A 25,254-nucleotide genomic window follows, 5' to 3' on the forward strand; every position below is an offset into this window, starting at 1 on the left:
AAAAATGCCAACACGCTTAAGTGTTTGGCCCTGAGACTTATTGATGGTCATAGCAAAGGCAAGTTTTACAGGAAATTGTCTACATCTCAAATGAAACGGCAACCCTGTTTGAGATGGAGCCAAATCAATTCTTGGAATGACATGTATTTCACCTTTAGAGGAGCCAGTCAAAGACTTAGCTATTATGACATTATTTTTCAATTGGAGAACCTCTAGTCTTATACCATTGCAAAGACCCCTTCTGGTGTTAAGATTTCTTAACAGCATAATAATTGCTCCAATCTTTAACCTCAATTTGTGAGGTGGCATGCCAGAAGGCGGGACTATTTGAATGCCGTGGCAACTTCACCCCATTGGCTAGTACAGTTACGCAAGCAACCAATAAGCTATCGGCGACAAACAGACACTTAAGCCGCATATAATAAAGATGTATGTTTACAGTACTTTGTAAAATATGGTTTTAAAGCCCTTTAGGATTTCACAGGAGGAAATGTTCTCTAAGATTATTAATAGACTACTATTATTATTGCCATAAATTGGAGTTGGAGTGTTCATATACCACGTCTCTCTTGGGTAAGTGCCTTTAGAATGGTTTGGTCCTTGCCCTAGAGCACAAAAGAGCCCCTTTATCTTCATATCTGATTTTTCAAGAATCTCAGCATGTATAAAGTGTATCTGCAGTCCATTCTTTATGGGTTACTTTTTCTAATCCTCAAAATTCAGTTCTCCCCAGCAGACAGGACTTGTAGAACTTTGTATATTAATGACAATAATCTTGCTTTCAGTGGTAGCTTTTGTTTCCTTTACAGCCTCATTGTAAATTTGTCATTGTTGTCCAGATATCCTACTGCACTGCCATGATTCAAATATGATCATTTACAGAGTCAAGAAAAATGACAAACTGTTACAAAGTAGCTAGTCGGTAAAGGACAAGAACAAGCATCCAAACAAGGGCATCTGGAGTCACTAGAGCTCTTGAGGGAATTAACAAATTCAGATTGATTAGGAAGATACCTTTAATCCTAGAAATGCCTGTTTCCTTCTTTTTCTGGTCTTATTTTCTCTTAAGAAATGATTTTTCTCTCAAACTGGTTCCCACTTTCTTATGTTTTAAAGATGCCATACAGGCCCTGGCCTGTTGGCTCAGTGGTAGAGCATCAGCCCGGCATGTGGAAGTCCTGGGTTTGATTCCCAGCCAAAGCACACAGGAAAAGTGCTCATCTGCTTCTCCAACCTTCTCTCTCTCTTTTCTCTCTATCTCTCTGTTCCCCTCCTGCAGCCAAGGCTCCACTAGAGCAAAGTTGGTCCAGGTGCTGAGGATAGCTCCATGGCCTCCACCTCAGGTGCTAGAATGGCTCCGGCTACAACGAAGCAACGCCCCAGATGGGCAGACCATTGCCCCCTGGTGGGCATGCCGGATGGATGCTGGTTAGGAGCATGCGGGAGTCTGTCTGACTGGCTCCCAGCTTCTAACTTCAGAAAAATAAAAAATAAAATAAAGATTCCATATAAAAATACTAATGGTCATCAGGTCGTGGTCATATTAGGGTATGTAGTAGGACCATAACTTATAGCTCAGGCAAGTGCATTATGCTTGTATACATCCTGACCACACCTCCAGAAATGAGACACTTGAGAATCTAAATGTAGTCCTGCTGTCTATGGTGTAGGAAGAGAAAGATGAAGAAAATATGAAGGTGTACTCTCCTCTCTGTAAAGATACCCAAGTGGGCTTTCCAAAAATAGAAGAGGGAGAATCAAATTTGTTATTTTGGCTGAGGCTTTTGCAAAGAACAGAAAATGCCCTTCTCAACTGAAATAAATGATAAGAAGTTGATTATCTCCTATAAGAAGTCCAGAAGTGGGTGACTTTATACTAACTCTTTAAAATTGAGTCTAATCTTTCTACTCTACCAATCTGTCTCATCCTCAGGTGGGCTTGTCTCGTGGTCAGAAAATGGCTGCCGCAGTCCCCGGTCTTCATATTCTCACGGCAACATTAGGCAATAGAAAAAGAAAGAAACTTATTTTTAAAATTGAGAACACTTTTTTCCAGTAGTCTCTTAGCAAATTCTCTTTATATTTAAATTGCCAAATTTACATCATATATCCATGCTTGAACCAGTCACTAGCAAAGGAAATGGGAACACTGTGATTGAAAGAGTTATCAGCAGACAGCCAACTAAATGGGAAATGATATTTTCAAACAACAGCTCATATAAGGGCCTAATATCCAAAATATACAAAGAACTCATAAAACTCAACAACAAACAAACAAACAAACAAACAATCCAATAAAAAAGTGGGAAGAGGACATGAACAGACACTTCTCCCAGGAAGAAATACAAACGGCCAACAGATATATGAAAAGATGCTCATCTTCTTTAGTTATTAGAGAAATGCAAATCAAAACTGTAATGAGATACCACCTCACACCTGTTAGATTAGCTATTATTAACAAGACAGGTAATAGCAAATGTTGGAGAGGCTGTGGAGAAAAAGGAACCCTCATACACTGTTGGTGGGAATGTAAAGTAGTACAACCATTATGGAAGAAAGTATGGTAGTTCCTCAAAAAACTGAAAATAGAACTACCTTATGACCCAGCAATCCCTCTACTGGGTATATACCCCAAAAACTCAGAAACATTGACTTGTAAAGACACATGCAGCCCCATGTTCATTGCAGCATTGTTCACAGTGGCCAGGACATGGAAACAACCAAAAAGCCCATCAATAGATGACTGGATAAAGAAGATGTGGCACATATACACTATGGAATACTACTGAGCCATAAGAAATAATGACATCGAATCATTTACAGCAAAATGGTGGGATCTTGATAACATTATACGAAGTGAAATAAGTAAATGAGAAAAAACAGGAACTGCATTATTCCATACGTAGGTGGGACATAAAAGTGAGACTAAGAGACATTGATAAGAGTGTGGTGGTTACGGGGGGAATGGGGGAGAGGGAGAGGGAAAGGGGGGAGGGGGAGGGGCACAAAGAAAACTAGATAGAAGGTGACAGAGGACAATCTGACTTTGGGTGATGGGGATGCAACATAATTGAACGACAAGATAACCTGGACATGTTATATTTGAATATATGTATCCTGATTTACTGATGTCGCCCCATTAAAAAAATAAAATTATAAAAAAAAAAGAGTTCTCCCGATCCCCCCCCCCAAAAAAGAAAGAGTTATCAGGACATTTTTTCTGAGTCTCAAGGGAAAAGCCTGGATAACTGAACAAATACAGGGTTTTGCAAGGAAAAGAGTAGGAAGTGGCACATAGTTAGTCTTTTTTTTTTTTTTTAGGTTCTTAAGTAATTTTTTTATTGTATTTATTTTTAATAGGGTGACATCAGTAAATCAAGATACATATATTCAAAGATAACATGTCCAGGTTATCTTAAAGTTCAATTATGTTGCATACCCATCACCCAAAGTCAAATTGTCCTGTCACCCTCTATCTAGTTCTCTTTGTGCCCCTCCCCCTCCCCCTACACTCTCCCTCTCCCCCCTCCCCCCGTAACCACCACACTCTTATCAATGTCTCTTGGTCTCACTTTTATGTCCCATCTACGTATGGAAAAATGCAGTTCCTGGTTTTTTCTGATTTACTTATTTCACTCCATATAATGTTGTCAAGATCCCACCATTTTGCTATAAATGATCCGATGTCATCATTTCTTATGGCTGAGTAGTATTCCATAGTGTATATGTGCCACATCTTCTTTATCCAGTCATCTATTGATGGGCTTTTTGGTTGTTTCCATGTCCTGGCCACTGTGAACAATGCTGCAATGAACATGGGGCTGCATGTGTCTTTACAAGTCAATGTTTCTGAGTTTTTGGGGTATATACCCAGTAGAGGGATTGCTGGGTCATAAGGTAGTTCTATTTTCAGTTTTTTGAGGAACCACCATACTTTCTTCCATAATGGTTGTACTACTTTACATTCCCATCAACAGTGGATGAGGGTTCCTTTTTCTCCACAACCTCTCCAAAATTTGCTATTACCTGTCTTGTTAATAATAGCTAATCTAACAGGTGTGAGGTGGTATCTCATTGCAGTTTTGATTTGCATTTCTCTAATAACTAAAGAAGATGAGCATCTTTTCATATATCTGTTGGCCGTTTGTATTTCTTCCTGGGAGAAGTGTCTGTTCATATCCTCTTCCCATTTTTTTATTGGATTGTTTGTTTGTTTGTTTGTTGTTGAGTTTTATGAGTTCTTTGTATATTTTGGATATTAGGCCCTTATCTGAGCAGGTGTTTAAAAATATCATTTCCCAATTAGTTGGCTGTCTGTTTATCTTGTTATCAATTTCTCTTGCTGAACAAAAACTTCTTAGTCTGATGTAGTCCCATTCATTAATTTTTGCTTTCACTTCTCTTGCCTGTGGAGTCAAATTCATAAAATGCTCTTTAAAGCCCAGGTCCATGAGTTTGGTACCTATGTTTTCTTCTATGTACTTTATTGTTTCAGGTCTTATGTTTAGATCTTTGATCCATTTTGAGTTAATTTTAGTACAGGGGGACAAACTGTAGTCCAGTTTTATTCTTTTGCATGTGGCTTTCCAGTTTTCCCAGCACCATTTGTTGAAGAGGCTTTCTTTTCTCCATTGTGTGTTGTTGGCCCCTTTATCAAAAATTATTTGACTATATATATGTGGTTTTATTTCTGGGCTTTCTATTCTGTTCCATTGGTCTGAGTGTCTATTTTTCTGCCAATACCATGTTGTTTTGATTGTCGTGACCCTATAATAGAGTTTGAAGTCAGGTATTGTAATGCCCCCAGCTTCATTCCTTTTCTTTAGGATTGCTTTGGCTATTCGGGGCTTTTTATAGTTCCATATAAATCTGATTATTTTTTGCTCCATTTCTTTAAAAAATATCATTGGAATTTTGATGGGAATTGCATTAAATTTGTATATAGCTTTGGGTAATATGGCCATCTTGATTATATTTATTCTACCTAACCAAGAACAAGGAATATTCTTCCATCTCATAATGTCTTTTTCGATTTCCCTTAACAATGGTTTATAGTTTTCATTGTATATGTCCTTTACATTCTTTGTTATGTTTATTCCTAGGTATTTTTTTTTGTTGTTGTTGCAATCGTGAAGGGGATTATTCTTTTGAGTTCATTCTCAAATGTTTCATTGTTGGCATATAGAAAGGCTATTGACTTCTGTATGTTAATTTTGTATCCTGCGACCTTACTGTATTGGCTTATTTTTTCTAGAAGTCTTTTTGTGGATTCTTTGGGGTTTTTGATGTATAGGATCATATCATCTGCAAAAAGTGATACCTTTACTTCTTCTTTTCCGATATGAATGCCTTTTCTTTCTTTGTCTTGTCTGATTGCTGTGGCAAGAACCTCTAGTACCACATTAAATAAGAGTGGAGAGAGTGGACAACCCTGTCTTGTTCCTGATTTAAGGGGGAAAGCCTTCAGTTTTGTGCCATTTAGTATGATGTTAGCTGATGGTTTATCATATATGGCCTTTATCATGTTGAGATATTTTCCTTCTATACCCATTTTGTTGAGAGTCTTAAACATAAAATTGTGTTGTATTTTATCAAAAGCCTTTTCTGCATCTATTGATAATATCATGTGGTTCTTGTTCTTTGTTTTGTTGATATGGTGTATTACGTTAACCGTTTTACGTATGTTGAACCATCCTTGAGATTCTGGGATGAATCCCACTTGATCATGATGTATTATTTTTTTAATATGTTGTTGTATTTGATTTGCTAGTATTTTGTTTAGTATTTTAGCATCTGTATTCATTAGAGATATTGGTCTGTAGTTTTCTTTTTTTGTGCCATCCTTGCCTGGTTTTGGTATAAGGGTTATGTTTGCCTCATAAAATGTGTTTGGAAGTATTGCTTCTTCTTCAATTTTTTGGAAGACTTTCTGTAGAATAGGAACCAAGTCTTCTTTGAAGGTTTGATAAAATTCGCTGGTATAGCCGTCTGGGCCTGGACTTTTATTTTTGGGGAGGTTTTTAATGTTTTTTTCTATTTCTTCTCTACTAATAGGTCTGTTTAGGCTTTCTGCTTCTTCTTGACTCAGTCTAGGAAGGTTGTATTGTTCTAGGAATTTATCCATTTCTTCTAGGTTGTTGAATTTAGTGGCATAAAGTTTTTCATAGTATTCTACAATAATTCTTTGTATATCTATGGTGTCCGTGGTAATTTCTCCTCTTTCATTTTGGATTTTGTTTATATGAGTTCTTTCTCTTTTTTCCTTGGTAAGTCTTGCCAAGGGTTTGTCAATTTTGTTGATTTTTTCAAAGAACCAGCTCCTTGTTCTATTAATTTTTTCTATAGTTTTTCTGTTCTCTATTTCATTTATTTCTGCTCTGATTTTTATTATCTCCTTTCTTTGGCTGGTTTTGGGTTGTCTTTGTTCTTCATTTTCTAGTTCCTTAAGGTGTGAAGTTAAGCAGTTCACTTGGGCTCTCTCTTGTTTGTTCATATAGGCCGGAAGTGATATGAACTTCCCTCTTATTACTGCTTTTGCTGCATCCCATAGATTCTGATATGTTGTATTATCATTTTCATTTGTCTGTATATATCTTTTGATCTCTGCACTTATTTCTTCTTTGACCCATTCATTCTTTAAAAGTATGTTGTTTAGTTTCCACATTTTTGTGGGATTTTTTCCCTCTTTTTTGCTGTTGAATTCTAGTTTCAAGGCTTTATGATCAGAAAATATGCTTGGTACAACTTCAATTTTTCTAAATTTGCTGATGTTGTTTTTGTGGCCCAACATATGGTCAATTCTTGAGAATGATCCATGTACACTGGAGAAAAATGTATACTCAGTCACTTTGGGATGAAATGTCCTGTAGATGTCTATCATATCCAGGTGCTCTAGTGTTTTGTTTAAGGCCACTATGTCTTTGTTGATTCTCTGTTTGGATGACCGATCTAGAGCCATCAGCGGTGTATTGAGGTCTCCAAGTATGATTGTATTTTTGTCAGTTTTTGTTTTAAGGTCAATAAGTAGCTGTCTTATATATTTTGGTGCTCCTTGGTTTGGTGCATATATATTAAGAATTGTTATGTCTTCTTGATTCAGTGTCCCCTTAGCCATTATGAAATGGCCATTTTTGTCTCTGAGTACTTTTGCTGTCTTGTAGTCAACATCATCAGATATGAGTATTGCTACACCTGCTTTTTTGTGGATGTTATTTGCTTGGAGCATTGTTTTCCAGCCTTTCACTTTGAATTTGTTTTTATCCTTGTTACTTAGATGAGTTTCTTGTAGGCAGCATACAGTTGGATTTTCTCTTTTGATCCATTCGGCTACTCTGTGCCTTTTTATTGGTGAATTTAATCCGTTTACATTTAGTGTAATTATTGACACTTGTGAGTTCCTCATTGCCATTTTATAGATTGCTTTCTGTTAGTTTTGTGCCTTGTTTGATTCTTCTCTTTCGTTTTTCTATCTTTTGTTTTTATTTGGTTGTGTTCCATACATCTTTCCTCTGTTGCTATCTTTTTTAAATCATGTGCTTCTGTGGTGGTTTTTTTAATGGTGGTTATCATTAAGTAATGAAAAGGGTTCCTACCCTGTTCATTGTAGTACACTATTTTGTGAGTACTTTTGCCCTCCATCGCCCTTTGCTACTGTTAATCTTCATCCTCTCCCCCCCCCTTTCTTATTGTTGTCACAGTTTAAAGTTGGTTTTGTTATGTTCTTCTTGGAGCTTTTACTTGTGGCTTTGTTGTTGTTGTTTTTTTATTCTTTGTATCTGATTGGAGAACCCCCTTTAGTATTTCCTGGAGTGGGGGTTTTCTGGTGATAAATTCTCTCATCTTTTCTGTATCTGTGAATGTTTTTATTTCTCCTTCATATTTGAAGGATAGCTTTGATGGGTATAGTATTCGTGGCTGAAAGTTCCTCTCTTTCAAGACTTTAAATATTGGGGTCCACTCTCTTCTAGCTTGTAGAGTTTCTGTTGAGAAATCTGATGATAATCTAATGGGCCTTCCTTTATATGTTGTATTCTTCTTTTCCCTGGCTGCCTTGAGAATTTTTTCTTTGCAGTTGGTTTGTGCCAATTTTATTATGATGTGCCTTGAAGTAGGTTTGTTGGGGTTAAGAAAACTTGGAGTTCTGTTTGCTTCTAGAATTTGAGGTTTTAGTTCTTTCCACAGGCTTGGGAAGTTCTCATCTATTATTTGTTTGAGTATGTTCTCCATTCCATTTTCTCTCTCTTCTCCCTCTGATATACCTATTATTCTTATGTTATTCTTTTTGATGGAGTCAGATAATTTCTGTAGGGCTATCTCATTTTTTTTAATTTTTGAATCTTTCTTCTTCTCTTTGTTGAGCCTCAAGTTGCTTGTCTTCTATTTCGCTAATCCTCTCTTCTATCTGGCCTGTTCTATTAGCTAAGCTTGTTACCTCATTTTTCAGCTCATGAATTGAGTTTTTCATCTGTATTTGATTTGTTTTTATAGTTTCAATTTCCTTGGAGATATACTCTTTGTGTTCATCGAGTTGTTTTCTGAGCTCCCTAAATTGCCTTTCTGTGTTTTCTTGTATATCTCTGAGTATTTTTAGGATTTCTATTTTAAATTCTCTGTCGTTTAACTCCAAGGTTTCCAATATCTTAAATTTTTTCTCCATAGATTTTTCCTCATCTCTCTGTGTTACCTCTCTGTCTTTTGTATCCATGATATTCGATTTTCTCTTCTTTAATGGCATCTGAGGGTGGTTTTCTTGATAGTATTAATGAGATTTTATAAGGAATAAAAGGATAAAAAAATAAAAATAAAAATAAAAAATTGCGTTTTTTTAAAATTAATCATTAAATAAAGAAAAATAAAATAAGATAAAAATTTGAGGAAAAAAGGGAATAATTCCTTCCCCTCCTTTTTTACTCTCCTCTCCTCTCCCCTCTTTTTTGAGAAAATCTTGTGATGAACTGTGAATTATATTGTACTAAATAGAACAAACAATACCTGTAGTGGAGGGCCTAATATAGGGGTAAAGGAAAAAGAAAAAAAAGAAAAAAAATTATATATTAAAAAGGGGGGGAACAGTATAGACCCACAAAAAGCAAATTAGGAAAAAATTTGGGTCAAGAATAAAATGATTTGCTTTTAGGTGTTGGCTGACTCAGAGTTATGATGAGAGGAATAAGAGGGAAACAGGAAAAAGGGGTGGAAAATTAAAAAATTACTATTGTATTTAGTGGAACAAGAACTAGATAAAATGGAGAGCCAGGGATGGGAGCACTGCTAATGTGTTAAAAAGGTGAAGTAAAAACCCTCCAAAATGCCACAAACTTAAGTTTGAGTCCCAGATAAGATAATTTGTTCGTTATTGAGGTTTGAATGAGAGAAGACGTAAAGGAGAGAGGAAGAGACTAATATAGAGGGAGAAAAGAGAGAGAGAGAGAGAGAAAAGATGGAACCACTTAAAGAAGAAAAAAGAAAAAGGAGGAGAGAGAAAGAGAGAGTTAGGGGTTTTGGATTACAACCCTCATAGAGAGAAAGGAGGAGGAAAGAAAAGATAATGGGAGATGTAACACTTATGGGTAGTGTAGTTCAAAGAGAGGCGAGAGTAAGACTGAGAGAGAATTAAATGACCAAATTGGAGTAGAAAAAAAAAATCAAGAATGAAGAAAAGAGACACAGACGAACAAATATAATAAAATGGGATAGGTTATAAAGTCTGCAGATTATTCTTGATTTTGAGAGGTTGTCGTCTTGCTTTTTCTTTTCTGTCTTTCTGGTCGGTGACTTTGTACCCTGGGTTCTGCCCCTGTGGCACGCTCTGGAAGAGGTTTGCAGTTGATAATTCTCTATGGTGATGTCATGTATTGGGCTTCAGTCTTGTTGGCAGTCGAGGCTCATTAGTGTTTATAGGCTCCAACAGTGAGAGGATCTCTCACTGTGAGAGTGTTCCTGGAGCCTCTCTTCTAGTCTTTCCTTCCACAATTAGAAGCCTGATAATCCAGCTATGGGGTTGCTGCTGCCTCTGCCTGGATAGTAAGAGTCTCAAAGAGCTGGCAACTCCCCACTCTATTCCCACTCAGCACAGGGCTCTGAGTAAGGCTCAGTCAGTCAGAGCTGCTAGCATAATCAGGCGTGGCTTCCTCCCACTCAAAGACCTCTGGCTCTGCCCCTCTGTGGGATAACTCGAGTGCCCACTCCTGAGGCGTTCGGAGGAATCTCTTGCCCACTCTCCGTGTGCACCCACCAGGATGTCAGACCAGACAGGTCACACTTCGAGTGAAATCCCTACCCACACGGAGAAGATCGAGCTTTGGAATTGGCTTTCGCTCTATCCCTGTGCGGCTTTCCCAAGGGGCTAGGGCTGCCTGAGATTCCGCTCCTGGCCCGCTCACAGACCTCTGACTCTGCTCCTCTGTGGGAAAAACACGGGCGCCCACCCCTGAGGAGTTCGGAGGAATCTCCTGTCCACTCTTCGTGCGTGCGCCCTGACCAGAATATCAGGCTCAGGCGGGACGCCTCTCACTCCGAGAAAGCCCTCTGGCCACATGGAAAAGTTACTGGGTTGGAATTGGCTTTCGCTCTGTCCCCGTGTGGCTTTCCCAGGGCGCTGGGGCTTCCGCTCCTGGCCCGCTCACAGGCCTCTGACTCTGCTCCTCTGAGGGAAAACACGGGTGCCCACCCCTGAGAAGTTTGGAGGAATCTCCTGCCCACTCTGCGTGCATGCGCGCTGACCAGATTATGAGGCTCAGGCAGGACGCCTCTCGCTCCGAGAAAGCCCTCCTCCCGTACAGAAAAGTTCCGCCGTTGGAGTTGGCTCCAGCTCCCTCCCTGTGCCTGGTCCCCTCAGGGCGCTGGGGCTCCTAGGAGATGCTGCTTTTTGCCCACACAGAGGCCTCTGACTCTGCTTCTCTGTGGGTTAGCACGGGCTGCGCCCACCCCTAAAGTGTTCGTAGGAATCTCTTGCCCACTAACCACGCGCGCCAACCAGGAGATGCGGAAAATGGCTGCCCCACTTGTCTTTCTTTGTCTGGGTTTGGCGCGTGTGTTAGCTTGAATTGCCCAGGTTTTTCCACGGCTTGGATCTCCGTGCCACAGCCTGGTTTGGCTGTTTGTACCGCGGCCTGGATCTATTCACTCCCTATGCCCGCCTTAGTTTCTATATTCTCAGTTCTCAGTGAAAGCCATCCTGTTTGGATTAGAGAGGAAGGCGGAGCATTTCTTACTCCTTATTTCCCCCGGGGTTTGACCATATATTTAGCCAATCTTTTGTTCGATCCTACCTTCGGGTGTGTTGTGAAGCATCTGAAGACTCCAAGGATAGGTTTTTCTGTTTCTGGTTGAAGAACTTGTTGAGTTTATGGGGAGATTTTCGGTATCGCTTCCTACCGCGCCATCACTGTACATAGCTAGTCTTGAAATGAAAATAAACCCCCATCACAGAGAATCATCTAAAATCGTATAGAATATTATAATCATATTAAAATGATTTTAAAAAAGAATAACAACAATCATGCCACTTGAATTACTTCATTTTAGAGATTTTACTTTCCAGCCTTTGTCCACATCCATATACACCTTTAGACAGTAGAAATCTTTTTTTTTTAATAAATTTTTATTAATGGTAATGGGATGACATTAATAAATCAGGGTACATATATTCAAAGAAAACATGTCTAGGTTATTTTGTCATCAAATTATGTTGCAAACCCCTCGCCCAAAGTCAGATTGTCCTCCGTCACCCTCTATCTAGTTCTCTGTGTCCCTCCCCCTCCCCCTAACTCTCTCCCTCCCTCCCTCCCATGTCCTCCCTCCCCCCCCACCCTTGGTAACCACCACACTCTTGTCCATGTCTCTTAGTCTCATTTTTATGTTCCACCAATGTATGGAATCATGTAGTTCTTGTTTTTTTCTGATTTACTTATTTCACTCCTTATAATGTTATCAAGATCCCACCATTTTGCTGTAAATGATCTGATGTCATCATTTCTTATGGCTGAGTAGTATTCCATAGTGTATATGTGCCACATCTTCTTTATCCAGTCATCTATTGAAGGGCTTTTTGGTTGTTTCCATGTCTTGGCCACTGTGAACAGTGCTGCAATGAACATGGGGCTACATGTGTCTTCACGTATCAATGTTTCTGAGTTTTGGGGGTATATACCCAGTAGAGGGATTGCTGGGTCATAAGGTAGTTCTATTTGCAGTTTTTTGAGGAACCACCATACTTTCCTCCATAATGGTTGTACTACTTTACAGTCCCACCAACAGTGAATGAGGGTTCCTTTTTCTCCACAGCCTCTCCAACATTTGCTATTACCCGTCTTGTTGATAATAGCTAATCTAACAGGAGTGAGGTGGTATCTCATTGTAGTTTTGATTTGCATTTCTCTAATAACTAATGAAGCTGAGCATCTTTTCATATATCTGTTGGCCATTTGTATCTCTTCCTGGGAGAAGTTAGACAGTAGAAATCTTAATGTCGTCATCTTCTTTGTCATGTAAAAGAATTGTGAATAGTACTTGCACACATTTTACATTATTGTTATCATCTTTAATAATTAAATTCTTTCCTTTTCTTTTTTTTTAAATTTTATTTAGAATATTTAATTTAACAGTATGACTTTGATCAATAAGAGTACATAGGCTTCAGGTGAACATTTTATAGTATTTCAACTGTTGACTTTGTTATGTACCCACCTCCCAAGGTCAAATCATTTTCCATCACCTTATATTTTTCCCACTTTACACCCTGCTCCCGTCCCTCTCCCACCACTCCACACCCCCCTCCCCCTGGAAACCACTTCACTATGGTAGTTCTATTCTAAACTTTTTTAATTTTTTTTAATTTACAGATACAGAGAGAGTGTCAGAGAGAGGGATAAACAGGGACAGACAGAAACGGAGAGATGAGAAGCATCAATCATTAGTTTTTCGTTGCGCATCGCAACACCTTAGTTGTTCATAGATTGCCTTCTCATACGTGCCTTGACCACGGGCCTTCAGCAGACCGAGTAACCCCTTGCTCGAGCCAGCGACCTTGGGTCCAAGCTGGTGAGCTTTTGCTCAAACCAGATGAGCCCTCACTCAAGCTGGCGACCTCGGAGGTCTGGAACCTGGGTCCTCTGCATCCCAGTCTGATGCTCTATCCACTACGCCACCGCCCAGTCAGGCTATTCTAAACTTTTTGAGGAATCACTATACTGAATTTTCTTCCATAATGGTTGTACGACAGGGGTCGGGAACCTATGGCTTGCGAGCCAGATGTGGCTCTTTTGATGGCTGCATCTGGCTCACAGACAAATCTTTAATAAAAAAAACAAAACGTTAAAAATATAAAACATTCTCATGTATTACAATCCATTCATTTCCTACCGCTCATGTTCATGGTTGTGGGTGGCTAGAGCCAATCACAGCTGTCCTCCAGGACAACACCAAATTTTTATTGGATAATGTGTAACGTACATGGGTCGTTGTATGGCTCTCATGGAATTACATTTTAAAATATGTGGTGTTCATGGCTCTCTCAGCCAAAAAGTTTCCCGACCCCTGTTGTATGAGTTTGCATTCCCACCAGTAGTGAATGAGGGTTCCTTTTTCTCCACAGCCTCTCCAACACATGTTATTACCTGTCTTATTGATAATAGGCAATCTAACAGGTATAAGGTGCTATCTCATTATAGTTTTGATTTGCATTTCTAATAGCTAGTGAAGATGAGGATATTTTCATATATCTGTTGGCCATTTGTATGTCTTCTTGGGGTAAGTGTCTGTTCAGGTCCTCTCCTTATTTTTAAATGGATTGTTTGCTTGGTTGTTGCTGAGCTTTGTGAGTCCTTTATATATCAATATTTTGGATATTCACCCCTTATCAGAGCTGTTGTTTGCAAATATCATCTCCCATTTAGTTGGCTGCCTATTTGTTTTGTTGTCAGTTTCTTTTGCTGTGCAGAAGCTTTTTAGTTCAATATAGTCCCATTCATTTATTTTTGCCTTTACTTTCCTTGCCTTTGGGGTCAAAATCATAAGTTGTTCTCCACGGTCAAGGTCCATGAGTTTACTACCTGTGATTTCTTCTATGTGATTTATTGTTTCAGATCTTATATTTATGTCTTTGATTCATTTTGAATTAATTTTTCAGGGGGACATATTGTAGTCAAGTTTCATTCTTTTACATGTGGCTTTCAATCTTCCCAGCACCATTTATTGAAGAGGCTTTCTTTTCTTCATTGTGTGCTTTTGGCTTCTTTGTCAAAGGTGATTTGTTCCTATACCTATAATTTTATTTCTGGGCTATCAATTTTGTTCTATTGTTCTGTATGTCTGTTTTTTTTGCCAATACCATGCTGTTTTGATTATCATGGCTCTGTAGTATAAATTGAAGTCAGGTAGTGTGATACCTCTGGATTCTTTTTTTTTTCCCCCTCAGAATTGCTTTGGCTATTCAGGGTTTTTTATGATTCTATACAAACCTGGTGATATTTTTGTTCTGTTTCTTTAAAAAATGCCATTGGGATTTTGATGGGGATTGCATTAAATTTGTATATTGCTTTGTGTAATATTACCATTTTAATTATATTTATTCTTCCAACCCAGGAACATGGCATATTTTTTCTTTTCTTTGTGTCTTCTTGAATTTATTTTAATAATGTTCTGTAGTTCTCAGTATATAGGTCCTTCACATCCTTTATTAAGTTTATTCCTAGGTATTTTATTTTTTTTGTTCTTGCAATTGTAAAAGGAATTTTTTTAGTTCATTTTCCAAAATTTTATTGTTGGCATATAAGAAAGCAATAAATTTTTGTATTTTGATTTTGAATCCTGCAACTTTACTGTATTGGTTTACTGTTTTTAATAGTTTTTCTCAGAAGTCTTTGTAGATTTTCTATATACAGGATCATATCATCTGCAAAAAAAATGATACCATTACTACTTCTTTCCCAATATGGATGTCATATTTCTTTTTCTTGCCTGATTGCTCTAGCTAAAACATCCAGAATTATGTTAAATAAGAGTGAGGAGAGTGGGCAACCTTGTCTTTTTCTTGATTTTAGAGAAAAGCTTTTATTTTTTCACCAATTAGCATGAAATTAGCTGATGGTTTGTCATACATTCCCTTTATTATGTTGAAGTACTTGGCTTCTATTCCAATTTTATTAAGTGTTTTATACATAAAAGGATGTTGTATCTTATTGAATGCCTTTTCTGCATTTATGAATAGGATCGGATGATTTTTGTTCTTTGTTTTGTTGATGTGGTGTATGTATTACATTGATCGATCTTTGTATGTTGAACCATCCTTGTGCTCCTGGAATGAATTCCACTTGATTGCAATGTATTATTTTTTTAATGTATTGTTGTTGAATTTGATTTGCTAGTATCTTGTTGAGGATTTTTGCATATGTATTCATTAGGGATATTGGCCTGTAGTTTTCTTTGTGTTGTCCTTGCTATGTTTTGGCATGAGAGTAATGTTGGCCTCATAAAATGTGTTAGGGTGTATTGCCTCTTCTTTTTTTTTTGGAAGAGTTTGAGAAGGATAGGAACCAAATCTCTGAACATTTGATAGAATTCACTAGTGTAGCCATCTGTTCTGGACTTTTATTTTGGGGGAGGCTTTTGATAGTTGTTTCTATTTTTTCCCTGCTTATAGGTCTATTTAAATTTTCCACTTCTTTGTGACTCAGTCTAGGAAGATTGTATAGTTCTAAGAATTTATCAATTTCTTCTAGGATGTTGAATTTGGTGGCATATAATCTTTCGTAGTATTCTATTATAACCCTTTGTATATCTATGATGTCTGTGGTGATTTGTCTTCTTTCAATTTGGATTTTGTTTATATGAGTCCTTTCTCTTTATCCCTTAATGAATCTAGCCAGGGGTTTGTCAATTTTATTGATATTTTCAAAGAACTAGCTTTTTGTTATATTAATTTTTGTAGTACTCCAGCCTGCTGGGAACTACCAGTGTCATGTGGCAAAAACCTACCCAAGACACAAACTGATGTCAAGAGAAAGAGGGGGAGGCCTACCAAGGGAGGCAAAGAAGACCTCCTGAATTTCTTTCTCCCTCAGCTTTTATTGATCAGAAGCAGAACAAAGGTAACTACAAGGGAGGGAGATCAACTGATAAGGAGAAAGAATGACTAATGGCCATTTTGCTGTCATGGAGAAAAGGCTAATTTGGGTCAGTACATTCTTTTTCTTTTGCTAATTAACAAGCAGAAAGGGAGGGGCAATCTAGAACTTCTAGGCTAATTTTCTAAAGGCTGGTCACATGAATACCTTTGTGTTTGCACAAATTTCATTCACTCACACAACTTTTTGGTGTTTGCATCCTAGAAACATTCACTCAGGGATTTTTTTTTAAATTTATTTATTAAATTTAATGCAGTGACATTGATAAATCAGGGTACATATGTTGAAAGAAAACATCTCTAGATTATTTTGACATTTGATTGTGCTGTGTACCCCTCCCCCAAAGTTAAATTGTCTTCTGTCACCTTCTATCTGGTTTTCTTGTGCCCCAACCCCTCTCTCCTTCTTCGCCCTATCCCCCCTCCCCCCCCACCCACCCCTGTTGCCATCTGTTGGGCAGATAAAATGTATTATGCTTACTTTGTTAAAGAGGCCATCGCCCAGGTGATATTAATGTGTGTTGGGGATTGTTGCAGCCTGGGGCTTGGTTTTGGGATTAAGCCTTTCCCACCCTTTTTGATGTGGGGTGGTACAATCCAATCATGCCTCAGAAAGTGACTTTGTATTAGAGACTTCCCTATTTTGTATATTGGATTAAGGGTTTGGATTTCTACACTATAAAATGGGGACGAAGCGGGAGCTTGGGCTCTTGGTTCCTGAGGTTAGCATGAGAGAGCAGAGAGAGTAGAGCCAGCAGCGGGAGGAGGCCACGTGGAGGAGGCCAGGAAAAGCAGCCAAGATGGCGGAGTGCTGAGTGAGATGCCAGTTTGTACAGAGTTTGTATCTGGGATAAGGAAGGAGATGGGGAACTGAGGAGAATAAGGCTGGTGAGCTAGAAACCTTTGATTCTAGGAAACTCGGATAAATCAGTAGCTTTGTGAGCACTGAATGTGACTGGGTTTTGGAGCCCAGTGTGTATTTTTACTTGCCTGCCGGGTGCAAGCTAGATTAAAGACTATGGCCCACCAGTTTTTGGCTCCATGGTTTCTTTACCGACTGTCCGAATCCAATGCGAACCTGCAAGGGCTGGGCTGCTCTGATGGTGGCTTTGGCCGTGCCCCCTGGCTTTACACCATCACATTCTTGTTCATGTCTCTGAGTCTCATTTTTATGTCCCTTCTATGTATGGATTCATATAGTTCTTAGTTTTTTTCTGATTTACTTATTTCACTCCGTATAATGTTATCAAGGTCCATCCATGTTATTGTAAATGATCCGATGTCATCATTTCTTATGGCTGAGTAGTATTCCATAGTATATATGTACCAAAGCTTTTTAATCCACTCGTCCTCTGACGGACACTTGGGCTGTTTCCAGATCTTCGCTATTGTGAACAATGCTGTCACAAACATGGGGGTGCATTTCTCCTTTTGGAGCCATTCTATGGTGTCCTTGAGGTATATTCCTAAAAGTGGGATAGCTGGGTCAAAAGGCAGTTCGATTTTCAGTTTTTTGAGAAATCTCCATACTGTTTTCCACAGTGGCTGCACCAGTCTGCATTCCCACCAGCAATGCAGGAGGGTTCCCTTTTCTCCACATCCTCGCCAGCACTTATTCTGTGTTGTTTTGTTGATGAGTGCCATTCTGACTGGTGTGAGGTGATATCTCATTGTGGTTTTAATTTGCATTTCTCTAATGATTAGTGATGTTGAGCATTTTTTCATATGCCTATTGGCCATCTGTATGTCCTCTTTGGAGAAGTGTCTGTTCATCTCTTTTGTCCATTTTTGGATTGGATTGTTTGTCTTCCTGGTGTTGAGATTTACAAGTTCTTTATAAATTTTGGTTATTAACCCCTTATCAGACGTATTGTCAAATATGTTCTCCCATTGTGTAGTTTGTCTTTTTATTCTGTTCTTGTTGTCTTTAGCTGTGCAAAAGCTTTTTAGTTTGATATAGTCCCATTTGTTTATCCTGTCTTTTATTTCACTTCCCTGTGGAGATAAATCAGCAAATATATTGCTCCGAGAGATGTCGGATAGCTTACTGCCTATGTTTTCTTCTAAGATGCTTATGGTTTCACGGCCTACATTTAAGTCTTTTATCCATTTTGAGTTTATTTTTGTGAGTGGTGTAAGCTGGTGATCTAGTTTCATTTTTTTGCAGGTAGCTGTCCAATTTTCCCAACACCATTTGTTAAAGAGGCTGTCTTTACTCCATTGTATTTCCTTACCTCCTTTGTCAAATATCAGTTGTCCATAGAACTGTGGATTTATTTCTGGGTTCTCTGTTCTGTTCCATTGATCTATATGCCTGTTCTTATGCCAATACCAGGCTGTTTTGAGTACAATAGCCTTGTAGTATAACTTGATATCAGGAAGTGTGATACCTCCCACCTTATTCTTCTTTTTTAAGATTGCTGAGGCTATTCGTGTTCTCTTTTGGTTCCATATAAATTTTTGGAATATGTGGTCTATATCTTTGAAGTATGTCATTGGTATTTTGATTGGTATTTCATTGAATTTATAGATTGCTTTGGGTAAAATAGACATTTTAATGATGTTTATTCTTCCTAACCATGAGCACAGTATATGCTTCCACTTGTTTGTATCTTCCTTGATTTCTTTTATCAATGCTTTGTAATTTTCTGAGTACAAGTCTTTGGTCTCCTTGGTTAAGTTTACTCCTAGGTACTTTATTTATTTATTTATTTATTTATTTATTTATTTATTTATTTATTTTTTTCCATTTTTCTGAAGCTGGAAACAGGGAGAGACAGTCAGACAGACTCCCGCATGTGCCCGACCGGGATCCACCCGGCACACCCACCAGGGGCGACGCTCTGCCCACCAGGGGGCGATGCTCTGCCCATCCTGGGCGTCGCCATGTTGCGACCAGAGCCACTCTAACGCCTGAGGCAGAGGCCACAGAGTTATCCCCAGCGCCCGGGCTATCTTTGCTCCAATGGAGCCTTGGCTGCGGGAGGGGAAGAGAGAGACAGAGAGGAAAGCGCGGCGGAGGGGTGGAGAAGCAAATGGGCGCTTCTCCTGTGTGCCCTGGCTGGGAATCGAACCCGGGTCCTCCGCATGCTAGGCCGACGCTCTACCACTGAGCCAACCGGCCAGGGCTGTACTTTATTTTTTTGGTTGTAATTGTGAAGGGGATTGTTTCCTTAATTTCTCTTTCTGACTGTTCATTGTTGGTGTATAAAAATACCTTTGATTTCTGTGTATTGATTTTATATCCTGCCACTTTGCTGAATTCATTTATCAGGTCCAGTAGTTTTTTGACTGAGATTTTAGGGTTTTCTATATACAATATCATATCATCTGCAAATAATGATAGTTTTACTTCTTCTTTTCCAACTTGAATGCCTTTTATTTCTTCTTCTTGTCTGATTGCTGTGGCTAGGACTTCCAGGACTATGTTAAATAAGAGTGGTGAAAGGAGGCACCCCTGCCTGTTCCTGATCTTAAGGGGATTGCTTTTAATTTTTGCCCATTGAGTATGATGTTGGCTGTGGGTTTCTCATAGATGGCTTTTATCATGTTGAGGTATGTTCCCTGTATTCCCACTTTGCTGAGAGTTTTGATCATGAATGGGTGCTGGATTTTATCAAATGCTTTTTCTGCATCTATTGAAATTATCATATGGTTTTTCTCCTTCTTTTTGTTTATGTGATGAATCACATTGATTGATTTACAAATATTGTACCATCCCTGCCTCCCCAGAATAAATCCCACTTGATCATGGTGTATGATTTTTTCCATATATTGTTGGATCTGGTTTGCTAATATTTTGTTGAGGATTTTAGCATCTATATTCATCAGAGATATTGGCCTATAATTTTCTTTCTTTGTATTGTCTTTGCCTGGTTTTGGAATCAGAATTATGCTCACCTCATAAAGGGAGCTTGGAAGTCTTCCTTCCTCATGAATTTTTTGAAATAGTTTGAGAAGGATAGGAGTTAGTTCTTCTTTGAATATTTGGTAGAATTCCATTGTGAAGCAATCGGGCCCCGGACTTTTCTTTGTTTTTTGATAACTGTTTCGATCTCATTTGTTGTCATCGGTCTGTTCAGGTTTTCTGATTCTTCCAGATTGATTTTTGGAAGATTGTATGTTTCAAGGAATTTGTCCATTTCATCTAGGTTGTCTAGTTTTTTGGCATACAGTTCTTCATAGTATTTTCTTACTATATTTTGTATTTCTGTTGTGTCCATTGTTATTTCTCCTCTCTCATTTCTAATTTTATTTATTTGAGTCCTCTCTCTCTTTTTCTTGGTGAGTCTAGTTAAAGGTTCATCAAACTTGTTTACTTTTTCAAAGAACCAGCTCCTAGTTTTATTGATCCTCTGTATTGTTTCTTTAGCCTCTATGTCATTTATTTCTGCTCTGACCTTTATTATTTCCTTCCTTCTACTACATTTGGGCTTTATTTGCTGTTCTTTTTTTTTTTTTAATTAAGAGTGGGCCATTTTTTTTAAAACTTTTTAAAAATTTTTTATTTTTATTTTATTTATTCATTTTTAGAGAGGAGAGAGAGAGGGAGAGAGAGAGACAGAGAGAGAGAGAAGGGGGGAGGAGCTGGAAGCATCAACTCCCATATGTGCCTTGACCAGACAAGCCCAGGGTTTCAAACCAGCGACCTCAGCATTTCCAGGTCGATGCTTTATCCACTGCGCCACCACAGGTCAGGCGCTGTTCTTTTTCTAATTCTTTTAGATGCAGGGTTAAGTTGTTTATTTGAGCTTTTTCTAGCTTGTGAAAGTGTGCCTGTAGTGCTATGAAATTCCCTCTCAGTACTGCTTTTGCTGTGTCCCATAAATTTTGAGTTGTTGTATGCTCATTGTCAATCGTTTCTAGGAATTTTTTATTTCTTCTTTGATCTTATTCTTAATCCATTCATTATTTAACAACCTGCTATTTAGTTTCCATGTGTTTGAGAGTTTTTGAGCTTTTCTGTTGTGGTTCATTTGTAGTTTCATGCCATTGTGATCGGAGAAAGTGCTTGATATGATTTCAGTCTTCTTAAATTTGTTGAGAGCACTTTTATGCCCTAACATGTGGTCTATCCTAGAGAATGTACCATGAGCACTTGAAAAGAATGTATATTCTGCTGCTTTAGTGTGAAAGGTTCTGAAGATATTTATTAAATCGAGTTGATCTAGTGTGTCCAATAAGTCTGCTGTTTCTTTGTTAATTTTCTTTCTTGAGGATCTATCTAGTGATGTTAGTGGGGTATTGAAATCCCCTACTATTATAGTATTGCTGTTGATCTCGCCCTTTAAATCCATCAAAGTCTGTTTTATATATTTGGGTGCTCCTATATTAGGTGCATAGATATTTATAATAGTTATATCTTCCTGTTGGATTACTCCCTTTATCATTATGTAGTGGCCTTCTTCATCTCTTACTATATCCTTTGTTTTAAAGTCCAATTTGTCTGATATAAGTATTGCTACCCCAGCTTTTTTTTCATTTCCATTTGCATGAAATGGTTTTTTCCATCCTTTTACCTTCAATCTATATGTATCTTTTGTTCTAAGGTGTGTCTCTTGTAGACAGCATATGTATGGGTCCTGTTTTCTTATCCATGCAGCTACCTTATGTCTTTTGATTGGATCAGTTAATCCATTTACGTTTAAGGTTATTATTGATATGAAGTTGTTTATTGCTATTTTCTTCTTTAAAGGTGTATTCCTTTTTTGCTATATTCTTTTCCCACTTTGATCTGTTTACAACAGGCCCCTTAACATTTCCTGCAGCATTGGTTTGGTTGTAATGAATTCCTTGAGTTGTTTTTTGTCTGGGAAGCTTTTTATTTCTCCTTCGATTTTAAACGATAGCCTTGCTGGATAAAGTAGTCTTGGTTGTAGGCTCTTGTTCTGCATTACTTTGAATATTTCTTGCCATTCCCTTCTGGCCTCAAGTGTTTCTGTTGAGAAGTCAGATGTCCATCCTTATGGGGGCTCCTTTGTAGGTGATAACTTTTTTTCTGTGGCAGCTTTTAATATTTTCTCTTTATCACTTAGCTTTGGTATTTTAATTATGATGTGTCTTGGTGTAGGTTTCTTTGGGTTTCTCTTTAATGGAGTCCTCTGTGCTTCTTGAACTTGTGAGAGTTTTTTTTGCATTAATTTAGGGAAGTTTTCAGCTATGATATGATTGAACAAAGTCTCTATCCCTTGTTCTTTTTCTTCTTCTTCAGGAACCCCTATGATGCGGATGTTATTTCTCTTCATGTTGTCATAGAGCTCTCTAAGGGTTTCCTCTGACTTTTTGAGTCTCTTTTCTCTTTTCTTCTCTGCTTTCATGCCTTCATTCCAGTTGTCCTCCAACTCGCTGATTCAATCCTCAGCTCTATCTATCCTGTTTTTAATTCCTTCCATTGTGGTCTTTATTTCTGATATTGTATTTGTCATCTCTGACTGATTCTTTTTTATACTTGCTATTTCTTTATTTAGGTGTTCATAATGACCATCCATTGTTGTTCTAAGATCCCTAAGCATCCTTACAATCATCATTTTGAACTCTGCATCTGGAAGTTTGATTATTTCCATATCACTCAGTTCATCTTTTGAAGGTGTCTCTTGTGGTTTCATTTGGATTGCACTTCTTTGTTTTCTCATTGTCTGTTTTTGGGTTTTTTATTTGTAGAGTTGGTTGAGTCTAGGCTTGGTGTTGTCTGCCTCCAGTTTTCAGTTATTTCTAGGTCTTCTTGGGTTGGTATCAGCTGTTATCTGTAATCCACTTTCAGATTTGGGCAGCTTTGAAGTCCTGATTTGTTTGTTTTCTTAACAGGTGATAGTCTTTTTACTGATCTCAGCAGGGGGCTTTCTTGAAACTGTATCCAGGAATGCTGTGGGTGTAACCTGAGACTCTGAAGGCCTCTTTAGCCAATTAATCTCTCTGGGGGCAGGGTGTTTTCTCAGCTTCGGTAGGGGGAGGTGTATCTCAGATCTCCATGGAGACCTGAGTTACTGCCCCTCCTCCCCACTTCTTGTTTCCAGCTGTGTCTTGTTGCGCTGATTGGAGCTAGATAGATGTCTGGAGATCTCTGATCCGGAAGCAATTCAGCTCTGTTTTGTGAAAGGTTCAGTCCCTCCCCCAGCTATGGCCACCTCCAGCATGAATGAGTCAGCTTTTTTAGTTCATCTCCTGCATTCCTAGCCCCTCACAGTCTGTCCCTCTCCCTGTCCTTTCCACTTGGGAGATAAGCTGGTCTTTTCAACACACCTCGCTCTCTGGTCGCCAGGCAAGTGGCTGTGAGCAGTAGTTTCTGCCCTTTTCCCTTGTGTAAGATCCCCTCTGGGCTCTAAGCCTCACCCCCCCCATTCCTGTAAGCAGGGGAGATTCAGGCGCTCTCTACCAGGTTTTTTGTGGCTTCTTCTTTGCTCCTTGGTTTTTGAGAGCTGTTCTTGTAGTTCAGAGTTGATTTTTCATGCTGATTTTTCCTAAATTGATTTGTATTCCAGTTTGGTGGTGAGAGCTGGGCGTCTGTGCATCTGCCTACACCGCTGCCATCTTTCCAGTCTTCACTCAGGGCTTTTAACGAAAGTTCCCCAATCCAAGTCACAGAGGGTTCAAGTTGAGATGGGTGATTTCCTACAAAATTTTTGTAATAGCTTTTTTGTTCTCTATTTCATTTAGTTCTGCTCTAATTTTTACATTTTCCTTTCTTCTGCTGACTCTGGGTTGCCTTTGTTTTTTTTTTCTAGTTCCTTAAGATGTTATGTTAGGTTGTTTACTTGTGATCTCTCTTGTTCCTTGATATAAGCCTGTAATGATATAAACTTTACTCATAACTGCTTTTGCTGTATTCCAGAAATTTTGGTATGTCGTATTGTCATTTTCATTTGTCTGTATATATCTTTTGATCTTTGCATTTATTTCTTCTTTGACCCAGTCATTTTTTGGAAGTATATTGTTAAATTTTCACATTTTTTGTGGGGTTTTTTACTTCCTTTTTGCAGTTGAATTCTAATTTCAAAACTCTAATTTGTTTTTATTAAGTTGATGTAACATTTCAATTCATTCTCTATCACTTGAATCTTTTCTTTTTTCAGTGTGGTAATTACTGCTTTTAATCTTGACAAGAGAAATAAAATCAGTAAAGGAAGATTGAGTACCCTCTAAACCAGTTTCTAGATCTCAGCACTATTGACATTTTGGAGAGTCTTATCTTATTGATATTATTGCAATAATCTTTTAAGGAGATATTTGTATTAAGTAACACATAGGAAAAATGATGGCACATAGCTGAAAGATCATTAGACTTGGTGTTGGAGACTAAAGCTTTGTTAACCTTACAACATACTTGCTGTGTATCCTTGCCCGATTTATCAATCTTTGGGCTTTAGTTTTCTTATTTGGAAAACATAAAGTTGGGATAAAATTCTAAGGTAATTTGTAGCTCTAGTTGTCCACAATTTTGTGAATTTTAAGATCCTTTGAACAGCATAAGTGCTTGGGCCTCAGGCTAGAATATTTAATAGAGACACAGAGATTGAAAACTCGGGCAGAGAATTTGGGTGTAGCCAGCACTTTTCAATGTAAAGTGAATGCTAATACATTTTTGATATATCATGCCTTACTCCTTTTTGCCACAGTATTTTCCACTTTCTGTTATTTCACACTGGGGTCCTTTGTACTTTCATAGTACCTGTTTTTCTACTGAAGGGCGTCCTGTGGAAGGAGGTGAGACTGTGACAATGAAATGAATCACTCACCTGAACCCAGCACCCAGGTTTCCATGGAAGTCTTCTGTGGGAGTATTGTGAAAGGCAGCCTTATTTGTTCACAAAAATATAGTGATGGTTTCCATGTTATGCACATAAACACCTTGTCAGGCACCAGAGACAGGTTGGAGAGGATGATTGATGGGAGTGGGCTTGTGAAATCACACCTGCTGTCACAGCAGATGGGGAAAGAAGTTGGGAATAACCTGTGGAATTGCTTATCCTTTTTGAAAATTCACTTATGAAAACATTATTTTAGCTTATTTATATACTTTAGAAAGAGCCAATATCAGAAACCAAATTCTAGGACAGTGACTACTGAATTTTCAGGAGTAGAATTTCAATAAAATAGAAAGAAGTCTTCACCAACCAGGTAAACTGGTGCTTAAG

This window comes from Saccopteryx bilineata, chromosome 8, assembly GCF_036850765.1.
Source record: "Saccopteryx bilineata isolate mSacBil1 chromosome 8, mSacBil1_pri_phased_curated, whole genome shotgun sequence".
NCBI lineage: Eukaryota > Metazoa > Chordata > Mammalia > Chiroptera > Emballonuridae > Saccopteryx > Saccopteryx bilineata.